Source organism: Gymnogyps californianus, chromosome 14, assembly GCF_018139145.2.
Source record: "Gymnogyps californianus isolate 813 chromosome 14, ASM1813914v2, whole genome shotgun sequence".
Classification (NCBI taxonomy): domain Eukaryota; kingdom Metazoa; phylum Chordata; class Aves; order Accipitriformes; family Cathartidae; genus Gymnogyps; species Gymnogyps californianus.
The window spans coordinates 15,955,279-15,975,633 of NC_059484.1; positions in this window are offsets into that span (position 1 = coordinate 15,955,279).

Here is a 20,355-nt window from a genome sequence, read left to right on the forward strand (position 1 = left end):
TGAGAACACCCAAAATGGGAATTGACTTTGGTATCCATTTAGGGCTCCCAAAGATTAATTGGTTTGTTTATCCAAACATCAACAAGCTTCAAAAATGCCCAAAGGAGAGCTGCCTGTTACACTTGTGCGACTCTGCTAAACTGTTTGAGTACAAGGCTTTCCCCAAAACTGGAAACCTTCAAAAAAAAAAGAAACTAACAAATAGAAAACCAAACAAAAAAATCACTCTACAACATTTAGATCTCAGACACTCAACCAAGCCTTGCAGAACTAATAACTCATGTTTTCCTCGGCAGCTTGGGCACTGCTGCTGTTGCTGTTTTCTTTTGCTATTAATCCCATTTGGTTACGGTTTTAATGCACTCAGGAATGCTGATTCACCACGCTCTCTCGGGGGAGTATAAGTACAGGAGACCAGGATGGTTTAACCAGAGCCGTCCTCAGAAGTGCTTGGAAGAAACCCACGGCAGTTTTGTGAAGAGACAAACAAGCGTTCAAAGGTGCATCTTTTTTTTTTTTTTTAATTAATGTTTTTCAGCAACCACTTGATGAAAGAGAAAAGTGAACGGCTGTGGTTGAGGTAAAAAAAAAAAAGATGTATTGCTGTAAATTAGATTTGGTTACTGATAGCTACTTTTTAAGCTATATCTGGTATTTTTAAATTTATATTTTAATCTTCATATCAGCAAGAATGTAAAAAAGATGATAGAGAACAAATCATTTATACTGGGGTTATCTGAGTAATTCCAATAACAGTGATTCCAATAAATGTGATTTTCCTACAGTAACACCAGACGTCTGGAAGAAACTAATTTCAATAGATAGAACGGATTTTTATTGCAAACCCATATTTTTAGTGTAGTTTCATGAAGAAACACCTTACCTAACCACTTTTTGTGAGGACCTTGATCACTTTAGAGGCTCTTGGGCAGCTTCTCAGTGCGGGGTGCGAGGTCTCCGCAGCCCCGTCCTCCCAGGGGAGGCTGCCACGTCCCGCCGGACACCACCAAAACCACGCAGAGGGACGATGATATGGAAAAGCTTTAGGAGGGGCCCTGACGCTGTTAGACACCTGATAACCCAACCCTGAGCCTAATTCAGCTGCTCTTGGAGCCGCTGCTGTCCCAGGTGGAGTGGCCACGGCTAACCCGGTGCCTTGCACAGCCCTGGTTCTACTTGCTCCATCAGATCATGTGGCCTTTGAGAAGGAGACATCTCCAGCCAGGAGGAGAGACTTTCCAGGGGAGGGGGATGATCTCGAAGAGTTTTATAAAGAGAACGTATCCATGCACATCCGCACATGTGGAATTTTTTTTCCAGATCAGTGATTTTCCTCATGAAATGGCTTTCCCAAGCTTTATACTGCAGCTGCTTAGAGTAGCTGGGGTCTGAGAGGGTTTTTTTTCCATTTGATGGTAATTATGGTGCCTGCAAGCAAGAAGGAGAAATCTAAGCTCCGTGTTGTTACTACAGCATGATCCCAGCTGATCATTGCTGTTAGCAAATTTAATGCATGAAGGTTGAGGGTCATTTCAGCTAACTTCAGCTGTTTGGCATCAGAAGTCCAAACAAACAGCTTAAGCTTGCACACCTTTTATATTCAAATGCTAAGCAATGGCTATTTCCAGAAAGCAAATAATTTCTGCTTTGAACCATATCCTGAAGGGATGCACAAGTTTTCTGAGCTGCTTCTTTCTTTCCACTGGAGCTAAAGAAAGAACCTGGATGATGAACGTGGGCTTGGGTGACCAAATCAGCAGCCAAAGCCAATTCCAGCCTGAATGCTGGTAACACTGAGAAGATTTGCATTAAAACTAAAGCAGTGATTTTTAATCTAGGATTTCTGCTTTTCTCTCCATCCCTCCCAGCAGCTCAGGATAAGGTGGTGTGGGGAGCAGCAAGGTTCAGAAACGCAGTCACGCTCTGGCATTGGTCGCACAGGGATGTTGTGCAGCGTGGCTATTCCCCAGTAACGAATAGCAGCTATCGAGGCTCCCTCTGAGGACAATATTGGGAAATAAAAGCAGAAGGAAGATTCTGCTGCAAAATAACTATTCACCTCCCCACCCAACGTGATGCTGCAAAAGAGGCTACGAGGGGGCTACTGGAGTTATAGTAGAATTGCAATCAGTTTGCAGCATGTTAATAAGCCAGACAACAAAGACAAATCCCTGCTGCCCAGAGACCCGCAAGGTCGGACGCTGCCGGTCCTCCTGGCAAAGCAATTTGCTGTAATGCACTTGTGTGGTCTCGCTCGGTGGGCGCCAGCTCAGCGAAACACAAACCGGGCCGATGCTGCACCCCTTCCCCGGGGGCAGCAGGGAGAGGGGGGGTTAGAGGAACGGAGCCCGTGGGGGGGACAAGGTTGCCAGTGCTGCGGCGGGGCCGGCTGCCGCTGCGCCTCTGCAGTGGCTGCACGGCTCAGGCAGCCGGTCCCCTGCGGCTGCTGGCGCAAAACTGGGAGTGGGGAGGGAGGAGGACAGTGACAACGATGCTGCAAGCATCTCCTGCTCTCTTGGGTGGACCTGGCGAAGTGGCACAGATTTGCTCGTGAAATAAGGCAGAGAAAGAGCGAAAGCAGCCCAAAATCTAAGGACCCTCTGTTCAGCAATGAAATATGATGGTACTACGGCTCCTTTTCTCACACCCCCCAACTCAGAGCACTGGCAGCCCCTCCCATGGCACGACCACGGCACCGCACTCGCATTTCACCTGGGGAAATACAATAAGGCAGTCGAGCAGCAGGGATTTGTTGTGGACCATCCCGTTGGGGACGGGATGGCCCTGCCTCCCTGGGGCCCGTTTGCTCTCCCGATGCTACACGGCATTTGTCAGATGCTGGCTCTCCGGCGGGGCAGGCAGCCAGCGGGCTATATTTAGCAACAGCAACAAAACAGGCAGCCGAATCAGCTGACTGGAGGCAGGGAGCTTGATGCACGGTTTAGTTTTAGACAGCACATATTCTGCACTGAAAACAGGGAGGGAGAGAGCAGGGGAGAGACGTGGGAGCCAGGGGAGCTGCAAGCCGCCCGTCCCTCCGCACCAGGCAGCGGCGCAGGTAAGGGGAGGGCGTTGCAAAAGCTGGGGTCCGGGTGCGGGCTGTGTCCTGGGTATTGCTGGGAAGGACCCAGGATGGCCGCAGCGGGGATGCTCCAGGCGTGGCTGGGAGGGGAAGCCGCAGGGCAGGGGGGGTTCGTGCTCTCCGGGGGGTGCTGGGTGCCGGCGGGCAGGCGGGAAGGTGACCTCGGCATGGAGCAGGGCCGTGCCGGCGTGGTGCCCGGGGCGAAGGGGATCGCATCCGGGCTGGAACCGATCCATCCCATTGGAAGAGTTTTACTGTAAATAGGTAATTTAATTTCCTTCCGGAGGAAGGGCATGTTAACAGGACTTAGTTAATGATTAGCGCTATCATAAATTAACACGACATGCCCATGCCCGTTATCTGAAGTATCCGGCTGCCCTCCTCGATGCCGGGGTCAGAGCAGGCCCGGATCCTGACACTGCCGAGCTCGGGCAAGGGGGTGGGAGGAAAGGCGGAGGAGCAAGCCTTCTTCTTAATGCTTAAAGACATGAGAAGGAGCAGACAGAATAAAGAAAGGGAAATAAAAAAGCCGTAAGGTTTAAAACGAGCATCTCCTGCTCTCAGTTCAGCAAATCCCACCTTGGCTGACTTTACTAGTAGCACCTGAGAAGAAAACCAGTAAAAGCCAGCAGCAGCTCAGGGAGGGATGGACACCCACGAGCTCCACCCTGGGCTCGGCGCGAGCTGCTCACTTGCACTCCGTGTGTGATCCGCAGCTTCGCAGGGAGGTTCAACAAAGCCAGATTTATTTCCAGCAATGACAAGGAAGGCATTAAAATAGCTAGCAAAGCACTTTTGTGTCTAATCAAACAAACAAAGCTATATTGTGTTGGCAGATTATTCACATACAAATTCCATTGGGGGCGGGGGGGGCGGGGATAGTAGAAAAAAAAGAAAAAAAAAATGGATCCAGGCTATGTGGTCATTTCTGCCAGAAGGTGAGATAAGCAAAGCACAGGGGAGAGTATTTTGAGAAAAAAAAAAATCAGTACAGTTAGCAAACACTGCAACACGAAATATTTGTAAAAAAGGTTTACCTGACTCATGGGAGCAGTTTGATGGAAATCCATCCTAAAAAGAGTTGAGGATAACTATTTGAATATAAAGGACATGAATTAAATCCCTTTGACTCTATGTAAGCGTTCAGGGAAGGACCTACCACTCCATAACTACATTTATGAACCCCTGGCAGAGACGAAAATGAACACGTTTGTACATTATCACCTACAGCTTCTAGAAGAGATCAGCTGTAATGTCACTTTATTTACGTGATGCTCCCCACAGGGGTAGGTCAGCTCCTCTCCTGTTGAGATGAGCCCTTGCCTGTTCAGACACAATGTGAAGTCAGAGCCCTGTTACAGTGAACAGACCAGCGGAGTAGTAAATAAGGAGAGTAGTTTGTCCCTTGCTGCTACAACTGCACAGTGAGATGAGCTAGTGCACCTGCACCACACTGCTTCAGCTGCTGACCCCTTGCATTGCTTCAGAAGGGAGCACCAATGCTGATGTCTTTAATGAACCTTTTATTTCCTACTGCACTTAATCACTTGGCTTCTTTTGTATATATGGGCTCTTTATGAAGCCATGGATATAAAAGTACTGCCAGCAAACTTTAAAAATGCAGCTTCTGTAAACACCACTCTTTGCCACAAGAAAACATCAGGTGGCTCAGGTAGCATGGACTTTACAGAAACAAGCCCAGAATTTCTTTACCACGGCTGGCTTTCACATGCTGATCATGTCTGGTCTGTTCTTTGCAGCCATGGCACCCCGGATAAGACTGAGTCTTTCAAAGCCTCTCCCAACCATACGCGAAACCCACGAGGAAGCAATGGAAGATTCAACCAGCAACCCGAAGCGCACTGGAAGCACTGCAGCCAGCCCAGACTCGTACTCCAGTGACGATTACATTCAATCCATCTGCCACCTCGCCAGACCTACCTTCCCAGGCCTTCCTGAAAGCCGCTATAAGGTTCAGGACAGAAAGACCATGAAGACCCTTGAAGACGTGTCATGGTCTCCGTCCCTTGGGGGGACACAGCAGGAAACGTCAAAATGTAAATTGACCAATTTCATCTCCAATGTGGTGCCGCTGGGAAAAGTCACGCCTGCAGAAGCCGACTTCTGGTCCAGAGAGGACCCCCTGGCACAGATTTACACCCATGCAGGAAAGCTCTGCTCCTCCAAGGCTTCTTCGTATGGTAAAAGCTCCAGCACTGGTTACTCACAGTGCAACTCTTTCACCCCAAACGGTGAACTTCATCCCCTAACCATGAAAGAAAAAGCCAGAGGGAAACCCAATTTTCCACAAGTGTTCAGTTTTCCAAGGCTTCCCTCCCCAAGACCAGTGCAGAAAGAAGGGGTCTGCTCAGAGCTGAAGTATCTCAGAAGAGATGAGGGAACAATTTTAGGGAGTAACCACAGTCAGAAAGAAAACGGCCCCATGTTCATTAACGGTGAAGAGCTATCGCCATCCTCAGCCAGAGGGAAGCTGGTAGGAAACCCAGTCTTGCGCTGCTCTGTAAGAAGGCAGAGTTGTTTGTTCAATACAGCAGGCATCGAAGAAAAAGAAGGGAGAGAAACTTCTCACTGTGACAAAAATGTAGTGGGTGATGTCCCCACTAAGCAGAGATACTCCGAGTGTTTCCAGGTACCTAAAAAAGCCATGATCCATAACTGGATTTCAGAGCACAGATGCATCTGGAAAGAAGCAAAGGTAAAAGCTTGTTTGCTCCCAGCCATTGCTGAAGTGTGAAGAAGTAGCTGCTCAGAATAATTTTATTCACAAGATATAACCACCCTGTGTTCTAGAAGCTCTCCCTGGAGTCCTTACACAGAAAACATGGCTTGAATGTGCATGCAGGTCAGGCAGACTTTTGTGACCCATCATATCCCTCATCAGTGGGCAAAGGGACAATTCAGAGTCTCATCCACTAAGGAAACAGCAATTAGTTCTCATTTTGGAAAGGCAACATAAAGCATCTCCCCCCACCTATTGCCTAGAACTGCCCTGAGCATGAAGAAAAGCTGGAGCGAGTACAAACCCCATCTGTTCTGGAGAAGTGATCTGCGGGAACATCAAAATACTGGTGTTTTCCAGCAAATGCCAAACAGCCAGATGTTGCTCACACCTGGGTACAGTTATTCTGAAAGGAACATTTTGACCGATGCTTGGACAGTACTAAATGTGCTCTCTCTGACATACACATTTACTAGGAGACCCATTACAGATCGCTGCGTCAACACCAGAATACCACTGGACAGGTCACCCGTTAGTGCAGTAGCATAAAGAAATATTTTTTAAAAATCATAAGAAGTCTTTTATGAGGATTTGCTAGAGGGCAACATGGAGAAAATTACAACTCCTCCAGGTGGGGATTTTCCTGTTGCTTACCCTGGCACAACTCTGTTACCTTTACTCCTTGATTTACCCTTGGCAGGAGGAGAGCTAGGAGCCCTGGCTGGGCTTTGCCGTGCCAGTGCTGCGGCTGTCCTGGAGCTGTAACAACCTGCGATGCCAGCTGTAAAAAAACCAGATATCACGCTGGTCTCTGCACTGTCACACCCGCACCAGCCAGGCTGCATGCCGCGGGCACCCGCAGAGTTTGCTGCTCGGGTGCAGGAGCCCCACGAGCTCGCACGCAGCTCTGCGGGCTCAGCAGCACGACAAGAAGAGCAGCTTTGGCTGAGGGGCAGCCTGGGGATGCGGGGCTGGCGTTCACAGGACCTGAATTTAAAATAATAATTTCTGGGTTTCCCTTCATATCCGTGCTTCTGTATTCTCACCTATCTGACCACGCTAACGATGCTGACTGTGCTTCGCCTGGTGCTGTGAGACCAAAACATGAAAAAACCACAGTGTAAGTGCATGGTACGACCATCTAGCACATAACATATGTGAAACAATCCGGTTGATGTTAGTGCTACATGGGATGTCTGTAAGAAGAGAAGCATTCCCGCATTGCTGTGAGATCCCGGCGTGGTGTGGTAAGCGCATGGCCAGGTCATCCCTCGCTGCTGCGCAGAGCCTTCTCCGTCCAGAGAAACTGTCTCTCATCGGCGCTTTCTCCCGCAGTCAGAGCAACCTCACGTACCTGCGTTTGGTACCGCACTCTCCATGCCCAGCCAAGAGAAGTAGGTGAGAAAACTGCAAAGCAATACTAGCCTAATTATTATTACTACTACTAGGAATAAATCTTCTGGCACAGAGGAGAGCATAGGGACCAGGCTGTTTGTTCAACAGCAGCTAAGATGGGAAATACCATTGGAAAGCTGCAATTATAAAAATGCTCACAAGCGATTTCTAAACCACCCTCGAGCAGATTAAATCAGAAGGCAACTTCTGCTCAGTACCAACATGAGTGTAAATACGCTCGAGGATCAAAAGGTGAGCATATTTGAGCTTCTCATTCTCACATCTCTTACCTCAAACATTTTTTCTCCTGTTGAAACTCATTAGTGCTATGGAGCTGAAGTGCTTCTCATCTTCGTTTTTGAGCTAACCACACAGCAAGAACAAAAGTGAAGGTGGCTCCAGCGTTTATTAGAGCCGGTGGAGAGAGTGGAATCGGGGAGGTGCCAGCCTGCTCTGCCTCCTCCACATCTTTCCCTTCCTTCTCAGGTTAACACTAGGATTTAAGTGATGCTTGTCCTCATTGCCCTGCTGACATTTTAATTTCTCTCCATGTGAATATTTATGACACTAATGCCTAGCAAGTCTTGTGCCAACTGCATGTATCCCTGCTTTTGACAGAGGAAACAAATAAAATCGTTACATCAAGTTGCTGTTTCCATTACTGCAGAACCACGGGTGACTATTTTCAGTGCAGGGCTGGTCCACAGCATGTGGGCTTGTGATTCTCCACCCGAACACCTTCCCACCCCACCAGGTCACCACCAGAGCCAGCTCCTAGGCTCTTTCCCCACACATTCAATGCCTTGCAAAGCTTTTCTGCCTTGTCAGGGTCAGGCCCTCCGTGCCCAGGACCCAGGCAATTGCTTCCCTTAAAACCAGCCAAGCCGTGCATCAGCAGGTCCCCCCGGGACAAGCGCTGTAGCTAAAATATTCATCCTCATGACAAAGGCACAAAAGGGCCTTCACACTTGACTCCTTTGGCAGCTGATGCCCAACACTGTGATTCCTTCTCAGCTGCCACATAATCCTGTGAGTCTCTAAAACCCTGAAACCCATCAACTTTTCCAGCAGAGCTCCCTAGAGATCTAAAACATGCAAGCAGGGACCGGAGCACAGATGTGCTGCGTCCAGGGGAGAGCCCAGCCACAGGGCTCACAGCTCAGCCATTCCTGCTGCTCCCGGCTCTGCAAATACTGCAATATCCAGAGCAAAGAGGTGCAGGAGCAGGTTAGAGCTGCAACTCGGGACACCTTGGGAAAAGCCCCCAACTCCTCCTACGCAGGACAGGGAGCAGCGCCGTGGTCTGCGGGGCTGGGGCGGACGGCAGGGCTGGGCTTAGTGCTGGGGGGCATTTGTAAACACAGCAGCGGTTCCAGGTTTGCTCAGCAGCAGGCTGCTGCGTGCCCGTGGAGCGCTAGGTGTTTGGTGTTAGGTGCAGCAAGGCTTGGAGGAACGAAGCTTTGGAGTGAATTGGCTTTTTCTGGAGCATACTTTTTCTTTAGTGAAAACTAAGGTTCTACTCAAGCAACCGGGTTTTGCGAGAGGAGCCAAAGCTGCTGGGATGCAGCAAAGATGGGGACAAACAGAGGCACAGGCAAATTAGGGTCACAGGAGTGACAAGGCAGCAAGGTGAGAGGAGGGAAACACGGGGCCAGTGGTGCCTGCAAGCGGGGCAGCTCCCAGCAGGAGAAGGATGCCGGGGGGCTGGGAGGCTGGGAGCTACTCTTCAGAGTCCGATAAATCCTGTTTTGAAAGCACAGCCCTCACCTTCTTCACCATCGCCTTTGTTGGGAACGAGCACATCAGCCCCTGTGAAATGGCTGGGCAATTAACTGCTGCAACAGTTCCCAGGATAAGGCAGTTTTGCAGCCGTACAACATCACCCACCTCCCACGGATGTGCTCCGGGCCGGTTCAGCGAGGAGCCGAGGTGTGGGGCAGCCCCTTCACCCCATTGCTGCTGGTGTTGGCTGCTGTAACAGCCCTGCGGCTCCCCTGCCACCGAGGGCTCTCCAGAAGGTGACCGAGAGCTGCCAAGGGAGCCTGCAGTCCTACCAGAGGAAAAGAAATGGGATGCGTTTGGATGGGGTTGACATGGCATGTAGCTATACAGTACTGTTCTCCCTGTTCCCCCCCTTTGGTGACCATACTGTCCCATGGACGTACACCTGGGGCCACTGGGAAATGCTCCCCCTCTTTCTCTACAGAACAGCAGCTGAGGAATGACCAGATGGGATAAACCTGCAGAAGTCACAGCCTGTTCAGAAGTGCTCCCAGACAAGAAAGAAAACCTTATCTAGGAATTTAGGTCACGGAGTGAGATAAAAGCCGTGCTGCTTCCATGGCCAATCTCATGGCAAGCTCTGCATGTGAAGTCACTGGCAGAAAAATCTCATTTATTGAGATCATCGGAACTGCCAAAGGGATTTGGGTTAATTTGAATGGGGAATTGGTATCCAAATCCCACCGGCAGCTTTCAGTCTCAGCCTTCGCAACCGGTTCACAAGCAATCTATGGGCTAACGTGCAATTTTGCTTGCGTGATCATGCAGCCTTTTACTGCTGCAAACAGTAAATGCATTTGGACACAGAAAATCATGACCAGAATTTACAAACCGGAGATGGCGAGGTAGAAACAAAACTGTCCCACTCTTCCTCAAATGCTTGTCTTTTAAATGACAAAGATAGTGATCAGATCAAACCAAAGGCAAGGAAGCAACGGCTCTGGGAGCCTCGCTAATGGGATCTGGTGATTAGGCCTGTACAACGCAGAAGCAGCTCAGAAACTGCTACAGCAGCCGCAGCACACGGAGACCCTCATCCACCGCAGGAGGGGCCTTTCTGTGCCGACACGGACAGTCAGGAAGACAGATGTTGATCAGAAACTAAAATATGAGCCAGTGCAACGCGATTACAGACAGGGATAGGTCACGAACGGGTCTCTCTCAGCGAGGGATCGTAATGACCAGACACAAGCTGGAGCAGATTTAAGGGCTGCACGCAAAGAGGTAGGTACAGGAGGTGTGTGAGTGAGGTTAGCAAAATCAGTTTCTAAAAAGGTCTCTAACTCTGAAGTTAGGATAAAAGCAGCTATTTTTGTTTTAAGAAAAAATCCAGATCTTAAAGCTCCAAGAGAAAACACGGGGCCTAATTTAAGAGGATCAGACCCGAGCCTGAGGCAGAACACAGGGTCCCTCCGCTTAAAGCAGGGGCTTTGTGGATAGTGCATCGGGCTTTCCCTGTGCCCACAAGTGCCTGCAATGGGGCCCAATTGCTTGTTGAGGGCATGTTTTAATTAACTTTGAGCCTTCCTAAGTGGAGAGTAATGATAAATGGTGTACAATGACGTTAAACTGCATTTAGTGACTAAGCAGGAATCCCTGAGCTTTGAATGAAAACCTCATATGTCCCATCAGCAACATGATTAATAGCAAAGTGTTTTGCATTTGCAGCTGTAACCATGGGCAGAAGAGAGATCCGAAATGATGGCTGAAAGCTTTCCTGCTTGTGTTTGAAGAGTCAGATCATTCAAGCACAGCTCTCTGCCTTGCTCACCAGAGCCCACGTGTGTTTTTGTAGCTGGCACCACTTATGTGGGCCACAGCTGACACCAGTGATGACCCCTGAAGCACCACATCTTGGGCTCATGGCCTTTTCCCATGCTCTGGGATTCTCAAGTATAAATTAACTTGCCTGGCACAAGCTAGAGCTGATGCAAAATACATGTTGTGTAAATACAGATATAATGTTCCTGGCAATCGCAGCCTTCCTGGAATTAATGCTCCTGGAGGCAACACTTCCGAGGACTGTTGCGAGGAGCTGTAGAAAAACTGAGCATTTTTGGAATATCATCTAGTTGCTACATAATGTTTGACCAAATGCCATTTAAAATCAAAGGGAGCCTGTAAGTGCTTTGGAATGGGCTTCTAATGGGAATAATTTTCTGCTGCATTTAAAGCACAGATTTCTAATAGCAGCTGATGAGGGAAATAAAATTATTAGTTTATTTATTTGTGTGTTTTAGCATTTTGTCAACCATTTCTTGTCTTTGCTTTTAAATTAATCTAGATGAAAGCCCATCAGCCTGCTGTGAGCTTAGCAATGTTTTATCTGCGTGCACTTCACGCAACTTGCAGTGGCTTTTCCCCTCTGTGATCAGCAAGTCTCTGTTCTGCAAAGCGGGGTCGTCACGCAAGGTGAAGGCAGAACTAGCCAGCAGGAAGACTGCCACATCTCATCTGATGGTGGAATATGACATCTGCAAGTCAGCTGAGTTCAGTTGAATGTTCTGTTATTTTTTCCTTGGTAACAAGTATGTAGGAGAGAAAATGGCTGCTGGTTTATACCAGAAGTTGGGCTGCAAGTTTTATATCTCTCCAACTCGCTCGATGGAGCATCGGGTGGAGATAACCTGGCTCGTGGCTCAGCTTCAGAAAAGGGAGATGCCACATCTCGAGTGTCCAGGCTCCAAAGCAATTACACGAGACATACCAACTTTGCTTGAGACGCTCTTCACGTTCCCCCTCAGCTCATGCTATAGAAGCATCAAACTGCACCGAAAAAATCGTGACGTTTGCTCACAGGTGCCCTTCGTGGGTTAGCAATGCCAACTACCCATCAGGTCCTGTTGAGAACGCACGGAGAGTGGCCGTCTCCGACTTGCTGAGCCTATGAGCCATTCAAACCTCATTAGTGAGATTAGCTGGGTGCTTCAGATTAAGGTTGATATGCACGAAGAGCAAAGGAACTTGTGCATGGTCCTTGCTCACAGCAGAGCCAGTGCTGTTAGTGAAAAATATTCCTGGTCTTTAGGGGAAGCAAATATAAGCACAGGTTTGATCATGCCCAGTTTTGAATCCAGAAACATCCAGGTCCTAGTCAGGACCCCAATTTAAGGACAGATGGACGTCTGAGCAGCTGACACTGTTTGCAGTTAGCAGCAGTGTGGTAGTACAGATATTGCAACACGAGTTTCTGCTCCTGCCCAGGAAGAGAAGGTAAGGATGAGCTGGAGAAGCTGCAGCTGGGGCTCTGCTGCTGTTCCCAGGCCTGGTTCAGCCCCAGCACACCCCGAAACATCTGCAGCACCGCTTCTGCGAGGCGCTACGAGGTGACACGCAGCATGGCCAAGGCGCTGTGACGTTCAAGCTGCTCAGCAGACGTGCAGCTTTAGTCCCCGTGCCGCTGGGTGCAAGGCACCCCCCAGCCCTCGAGGGACGGCAGCCCAACCTGCTGCTCCTGGGCTCTGAGTTGCCGCGTACACGCATGGCGCTGCCTCTGCTCAAACCTGGTTTGTTGGAACAAGGGAATGCAGACGGAAAATGAAAAGTAGACGATTCAGAGAGAAAGCGCCAGGCCTTCTTGCTGTGCAGGGTCAGCTCCTGGAATTAATTGCTGCAGGATGTCAACAAGATAAAATTTAGCAGGATTCAAGAGAGGATTAGACAGTCCTGTGATCAGGAACACTTGTGCAATGCTAACTGGGTCAAAGAAATACAAGAGAAATTAAGCGTTGTGCTTCCCTGAAGGGCTGAGCTGGTACCAGCTGGATTTAAAACAGATTCGTCCCCACCTCCCCTTCCCAATCTTTTTATAGCAACAAGCAAACAGCAGGATCTATTGCCAAGTGTCTTCTCTTTCCTTAGAATAATAAGGCATCGCCTGCTCTAGGAAGTCCTTGAGAGCCACAGTGATGACTGGTCCATGCTACAGTGTGTGGTGAAACCCTCCCCTCGTAATTTTAAAGATAGGAAATGGAAGTTTTAGCTTCTCTGCTGCCTCTAAGCTTCAGATCAAATCATTTCTCAAGAAGAGAATGAGCTGAACAATAAACCGGCTGCAGATGAGCTGGTTGGGTCTCCACCCTGAAACCCTTTTCTATGCATAATTAACCAAATTAATTATTTAACTGTATGATAGCATCAGCCAGAAAAACATGCAGCTGAATCCAAAAGCCAACACTAGTGGTATCGTAGGGAAGTGTTGGGGGGCTAATGGGAGCGATGGTTTCTACCACCAAAGAGAGGAGAAGAAATCGGGTCTTGCTGCAAGTAAGCAAAGAAGCAAAATCCTCAGTGAAACACAGACTTCACTCTCCAGGCAGGCAGATACGCACTGGCTGCTCCATGGAGGTAGCTACCATGGAGGTAGTAGCTGGTGGCTGGGGTGCCCAGTATACTCTTTTCCAACATTTTCTTTTTCATTAGAAAGAGGCTGACAAAAATCTACAGTCTTTGCACATTTTTCTGACACCGTAAAAACGCTCCTGGCACAACTGGCCAGAAGGCATGACGCATTGCGTGTGACAGCAAGGGTAGTACAACCCGCTCCAAGCTCGTCAGTTCACTTCATTAAATTTCACTGTCTTCAACAAAAGGATTCTGAGAGAAATGTCTCGCTAAGGCTAATGCTGGCAACAGAAAATTACCTGGTAATCTCAGACAGGCAGCAGAAATCTTTGGATTCTGTGCCATTCTGTGCCCAAAGACAAAACCTTCTTCCTACAGTCCATTGCAAACAATACAGGATAGAAAGGGAAACATGTCAACATTTAAATATCATCCCATTAGGCTTGGCAGAAATTTGTGATGCCCATTGCCTTCGAAATTTTGGTATTTGAAAATAAGGATGAAAACAACTGCTGCCAAAATTGCCAAGGAAACAAACCCTCCCCAAACCTCCCCACCAAATTCTGTTGCATCCAATGCCGTTTGGTCAATTCTAGCAAATCCATTTCAAAATGAAGTTCAAAATGTTTTGCAAAATTGTGTTGTTTTCCATTTTCCTTACTGCCTGCTCTTCCAGGAATAGCAATGCTTAATACGATCTGTCACAACTTTGTCACACTCTGAGACACGGTGGGGCCGCAAGGACTCAGCTATCAGACAGAAGTCTCTAATTAGGATTTATTAGAATTCTTTGCTTTCTCATTAACAGTATTAAGGGCTACACTTACATGGCAGTTTGTCACACGTATCTTTTTTTTTTTTCCCCTAGAGAAGGGTTTCTTGCTTGGATCGTAATAAAGCAGTTGGACTATAAGATTTTACTGCTCCTGGTACAAGCACTCACATCCTGATCTGCGCTAGCTCCCAAGTTATTTCAGCTCCATTGTACTTCAACGGACAACACAGACTTATGTACCTTTATGGATCAGGGCCTTTGCAGACATATTTAAGGAGCCACGGCTTTCAGCACCTTGTACAAAGTGTTCCATGCCAGCAGCGGAGTATTTTTAAAATCACTATGAAAACAAAGCACTGCACCGCCCGCATTTCTTTTACTGGGGACAGAGGAGGGAACCAACCCACCTGACAGACCGAAGGCACATTGCTCAACGCGCTGTGGAGAGGTACTCCGGGCAGGACACGGCCACGGCTCTGTACATTTCTCATACCATTTGATCTACCTGAATGCAGAGCGATGGCACCCTCGTTATGCTCCCTCCGCATGCTTCGGCTCCCGGAGGTGATGCTCACCTGCAGGACACGAGGGAGCAGAAACAACCGAGGAGTCTGAGCTGGGGACCGCAAGCGTGATCTGCTCCGCAGTCCTGACACCCAGGACCTTCAGCAAGTTGCTGGCTTTTTGAGTTATTTTTGCTTTCTGTAGAATGGGAATAATTCTTACTTAGGGGAAGAAGGAGGATTTGTATAGCCAAACCTATAAGAAAAAATAATTATATAGAAACAGATTTTTCATAGCCAGCAAAGAATCACAGTGGTAAAAGAGGAGCACGTGCTGCAGCGCTGGGTGGGTTATTTCTCTCTGTTCTTTTCAATAGTTCCTACAGGACATGACTAATACAAAGACGAATATAATGAAAAGGCTGGCTGTCTACTGAAGATGATATAACTAGATGAAACTGCAGGTTTCACACCGTCAAATGTGAAAGCTTAATTAAATTGTACAGCCGTACCAAAGACTCAGGACTGGACCCGGCAAAAAAAAAATGCAAACCCAGTTCGGTGGAATGTGAATTCCCGTGTTTGGTGCTGTAGGTCAGACACTTGCCTGCCCCGCCTGCGGTGGTTCGGTGGGTTAGGACAGATCTCAGGGAAGACAGTCTGTTCTACATGCACACGTGGTAACTTCATTTTTTGTACTCCTGAATATCTGTTTTCCCAGTGAAAGCCCAGTGGAGTTAATGGAAAATTTCCTGTTGGCTGTCTTGGGCCAAGACCCAAATTTCTACCTTTTGTTTGTCTCCCTCCTCCCTCACTGGTCCCTGGATGAAGGATTCCACCTAAGGGAGAAAATGTTACAGAGTAATCCCAGCCCTTCCTGTAGTCTATTACCTAAACTTACACCAGAAATATTTCTAGTTTAATACGTGCAAGCATTTGCAGGAACAGCCCACGCTAATACAGAGGTACAGCCTCTCAGAGAGCCCGTAAGGCTGTATAAACCTTCAGCTGTTTCACACACGGTCTTGAAACACTGCAAAAGGAATGAAAATACATAAATTCATGAAGTTAGAAACTGAAAATCAAACTGCAGTTTGAAGGATAAGCATGTTTCACTTGCTCTTCTCTCACTGGGCAATGCACATAGACTTTTTACTGAGTATAGCAGCTATTATTCCCTGGAAAACTCATGAGCACGCTGAGACAAAGGAAGCTCAGTCTTCAGAGGTGTTAACCAAGACAGATATTAAATATCTCCATTCGCTTCCTTTGCACAGTGACCTGTAATTCATATTTCTGCGATTTCAGCAGCAGCTCTTCCACGGATGGCAGCATTACGTGCCCCGCGACCTGCGTGAGTGCACAAGTCTAACACGACCTGGGTTCGCAGCATCCCAACACCACGCAACCACGCCGACTGGTGAAGCACTCTCATGTGCCGCTGGAGCCTGGCTCGTGTCCCCACGGAGCCCAGAAAACTGCAGAGAACAACTAAACGAGAAAAGAAAAGGCGTAGCCTCATCAAGCGACTGACGTGTTAGAAGCAACAGCCCTGTCACGGGGGATACTGCATTGCCAGACACGGCATCAGGCAGGACACTTCCCTTCACCCCGCGCTGCTCACAGGAGCAACTTTTATGCAATTCCTAACGCTCCTCTCTCCCGCTGCTTTATCTGGGAGAGGTGGGAGGGGAGGAGATGGTTAAAAGAAATCCTTGTGCATCTCTAGGCTTTCCCCCATCTAATCTGCCCCTTTTGGTGATGTCTTGCTGCCAGGGTCAGCAAAACCAGCACATAGCGTGGTTCAGGTCTTTAGATACAACAGGTCTTAGCCTTCTCGGCCAAAAAGCAGACTGGTAACTGGTATGCTATCTTTTGAAAAGGAAGAAGGGAAATAAAATCAATAAACCCAGTCTCTGAAGAGCTATCAATACTGTTAGCCACAGTGAAGAAATTACCATTAATTCACTGTTGGCACCCAAAGGGAGCAGTCTGTGCCTTGAACTAGAAAAAACTAGAAAAAAACCTAGAAAAACTAAACTAACTAACTAGGAAAAAAAAAATTTGCTATGAAAAATTAGCTGAAGCTTAAATCTTTGTGGTCATTAAAACCCAGCAGTAGTGAATATATGGTTTTGTTTTCTGTAATATATGTTTTTTTACAATATCTAGCATTTTTAGAAGAAATGAGTACTGTCCACTGACACACAGGGAAGATTTAACCAGAACACACCTTCCTATCTTTTAAAAATTGATAACCTGTGAGAATACCAGGCTTATTTTGGAATAAGAAAATATTCATATGCACCAAAGGTCCCCATAGCTTAATTAGCTTTACTGCTTTCCAAGCAAAGAGAGTAAGCGAACATTTAGAGAGTGAACAACTAGTGCCTCTGGGTTAGGAGGGGAAGATGAAAAGCAAGAAAGTAACCAGAACACTCACCTTTAATGAAGTACGGTTTCTTCCAAAAGGTCACCCGATGTACCTTGCATATTCTTGTCCTTTCCACTTACCTTTTTCTCAGTTTCTCCTCCTTCCCTCTCTCTCTTTGGGCTCAATTCCAGATGTTTTAAGGCTCCTCTGCTCTACCCGTGTCAGTGGAAAAGAAATGTGATGCAGTCACCTGCACTGATTTGGGAAATTCCCACCCTGTAAGGCACAAACCCAACTATCGCTGTTGAGTTCAGTACTGTCACTGAAGAGCCAGTGGACACGGGGTATGAAGGACCAGTAACTAGGAGTCTGGCCAGAGTGATTTTATATTCAATTATATTAAAATAGCTGTAGTTATTTTACTGCAAGTTAAGGAAAGACAGATTTTCTCCTACCTGGCTTGGAACCACAGGACACAAGCTCAACTCAATCCTGTCTCTCTGAGTGAGAGATGCTGTTTTCCATGTATGCCCTCTGGACAGGACACCAGGCTCTCCATTAATTTTGGCACAGAGTTTCCCTACAGATAGATCTCCCAATACTTACATGCCAGGTTAGCAGATATTATTTAGGAGCTCATAAACTCCATTTTGGAACCATGTAACAACTGTACTCATCTTACAACATAGCCTTAAGTAGATTAAATGCAGCAAGCAAAGGCCCTAGAATGATTTTACCATTGAGGACCAAGTAGGTCCTTTTCATTCCCATCATGACAACTGGATTTATAAAGCCAATATTTAATCGGCAGGGACGTTACCAAACCAACTGCTGCCACTGGAAAAGGTTCATTCCTGGGCCTGAATTCCCACTCTTAAGTGGAATACTCTTAAGAATAATTCTACAAGCCCCGCGTTCTGGATGGCACGCTCAAGTACGTTCGCTGTAACGCTCCGTGCACACGAAGCCCGTGTTACACGCACCATCTAGTGGCAAGACTGCAAATGTGATGGTGGGAATTAAAATCTCACCCATGAGACAGAACCAAAGAGAAATCATTGCTGAAGTCTGGAATGGACTCATCACTCTGTTGGGGACTTATAGCTGCTTCAAGACAGCAAATTTTAAAACTACAAGCAAGCTGAACACTCTGGGGCGTGCGGTATTCATGGAACACTGAACTAGATCATTTATTTCAAAGCAAAGCAGTGCCAACATACTGAACCCGAGTTCTGAAAAGATGCAGGGGTGCCAGTGAGATATCTTGTGTGCTTCAGTGCTTTACTCAGCAAGCGTGCTCAGATGTTTTGTGTTCTCTGCTGCTAGTGATGGGAACATCACATAAAACATGTCTGCACTGTTACGCATACACACTGATACAGAAGAAACCCCCTAAGAAAGAATGTGATATTAAAATAAACGAAGGACAAGAGTTAGCTGAATCTCATTCCCGAAAAAAAAAAAGATGCAAAAAAATCTTCACTTTGTTCCCCTTCCATGGTAAATTACTGGAATCTTTGAGTCCCTTCCCGCTGCCAGATCCCAAGTCTACTTTGGGCTTTCTGGGGTGGGGAGGGAAGAGGAAGGAAGGAGCGGGGTCTACAGGACCCAGACAAAACTGTGGACTGCACAACTGACCTTACTGACCGACCTGGGAAGGTCAGAAGATGGCCAGATATGAAGACACAGGGTTGAGATCTGAGTAGGTTTGGACACGGGTTTTCCACAAACTCTGGAGGCATTACTAATCAGGTCTTCACTTTGCAATCCAAACCCAACTGATTCAAGCAGCTTTCTGGTCTGCAGATCTAGAAAGTAACAGAAAGTATAGGAAAGTCTTTCTGGGATGATCGAGTTTTTTACATGCTTCTATTTTACCCTTAACACACTTCACTCTGGCTGTATGTGCAACTCTTCAGGAAAAGCTTTAGGAATTAAGTTAAAATATGAATTAGACTTCAAGAAGGTTTGAAACAGATATTGGATTTATTGGTCAGCTATGAGTAGGAAAATACATTGGTAAAGAAAAAGAAGACCCTGTATATAAATATAATACTAACTAGTTAAAATTTGACCAAGAAGAAAGTTCCACTGAAGAGAACAGTAAAAGCCCTTGTTTACCATCAGACCATATTCAGTTTCCCATTTATCTTATTGAAGAGCTGCCTATAGACAAATGCAACATTCTTTGAGCTTAGTGCAGATAATGTGCTGGTTTTTGTTACATGAATGGTAAACAAGAGTTAGTCCAGTGCATTACACATTATACAGAAGTACTGTGAATAAAGACTAAGATATTCTATTTTAGACACTACTTAAACATACCAAGACACTTAAGTGTTACAAATTTATGCAACCAAAAGAAAAGAATAGCAGTTAACATACTAAAAATACTGTGTCCGGCTGGATGAAAAAGGCTTGCTACTTAAGCGGTTAACTGAATTTTTTTAAGTTTTACAGTGTAATTAGTTCCCCCCCCCCCCCAATGGTGGTGTAATTATTTTGTCTTTCATACAGGTTTTGTGTGGTTGAAAAAGCAAACCATACGCTATTTTCTAAGTCTGCTCTAAAAAAAAAAACTTGTGAGATTTGCTAAAGTTACATCAAAGATGCATACATACAATGTTTTTAAAGTCAGTTTTGTCAAACGCTAGCCAAATTTACCTTTTTTTTTTTTAAAAGCTGCTAAAAGGACAAAATAATTACAACACGCACCGACTTAGATGCTCTTTCCCCCCCTACTTGTGTTATGTTAAAAGCAGTAACTTGTGGTATTAGTCTTGTACTCTAATCAATTCTTTTAGTTAAAGGTATATTTCAATTTACACTTTGACACCCAGAATTCTTGGTAAATGTAAATAAAACTAGACAAGATATGGCTGACTGTACTTAAGTGGAAAAAAGTCTGGTCTAACCCACATAAATCCTTTCAACCCCAAGGATGTTCTGTGACTTTTGCTATATGTGCTTTTACAACAAGAACACTGAAGGTACATTATGGCAACACCCAAAACCACCTCGAATAAAAATATTGCAAATAGCCATTTTATGTTAAAAACTATGAAGCAAACATTTCGATTTTGTGAAGACATGGTTTATTGCCTTATTCTATGTTATAGCTGGAAATTGAGACTTTTGAGTTAGATTTGTTTGACACAGGAATATATTTTCTTTGAAAGATTGTTTGACAAAGTTTATCTCAGCTCTGTTTTGGTGCCATCTGGTCTTGCCCTATATTCAAAATATTTCTCCTTCCTTCAGTCCCCGAGTCATAGCTGCAGTCCAGTTAAAACCCAGTGAAGTCAAAGGTGTGTCTTCAATGTATTCAGTGGGTTTTCGATTGGGACCTGATGGACTAGT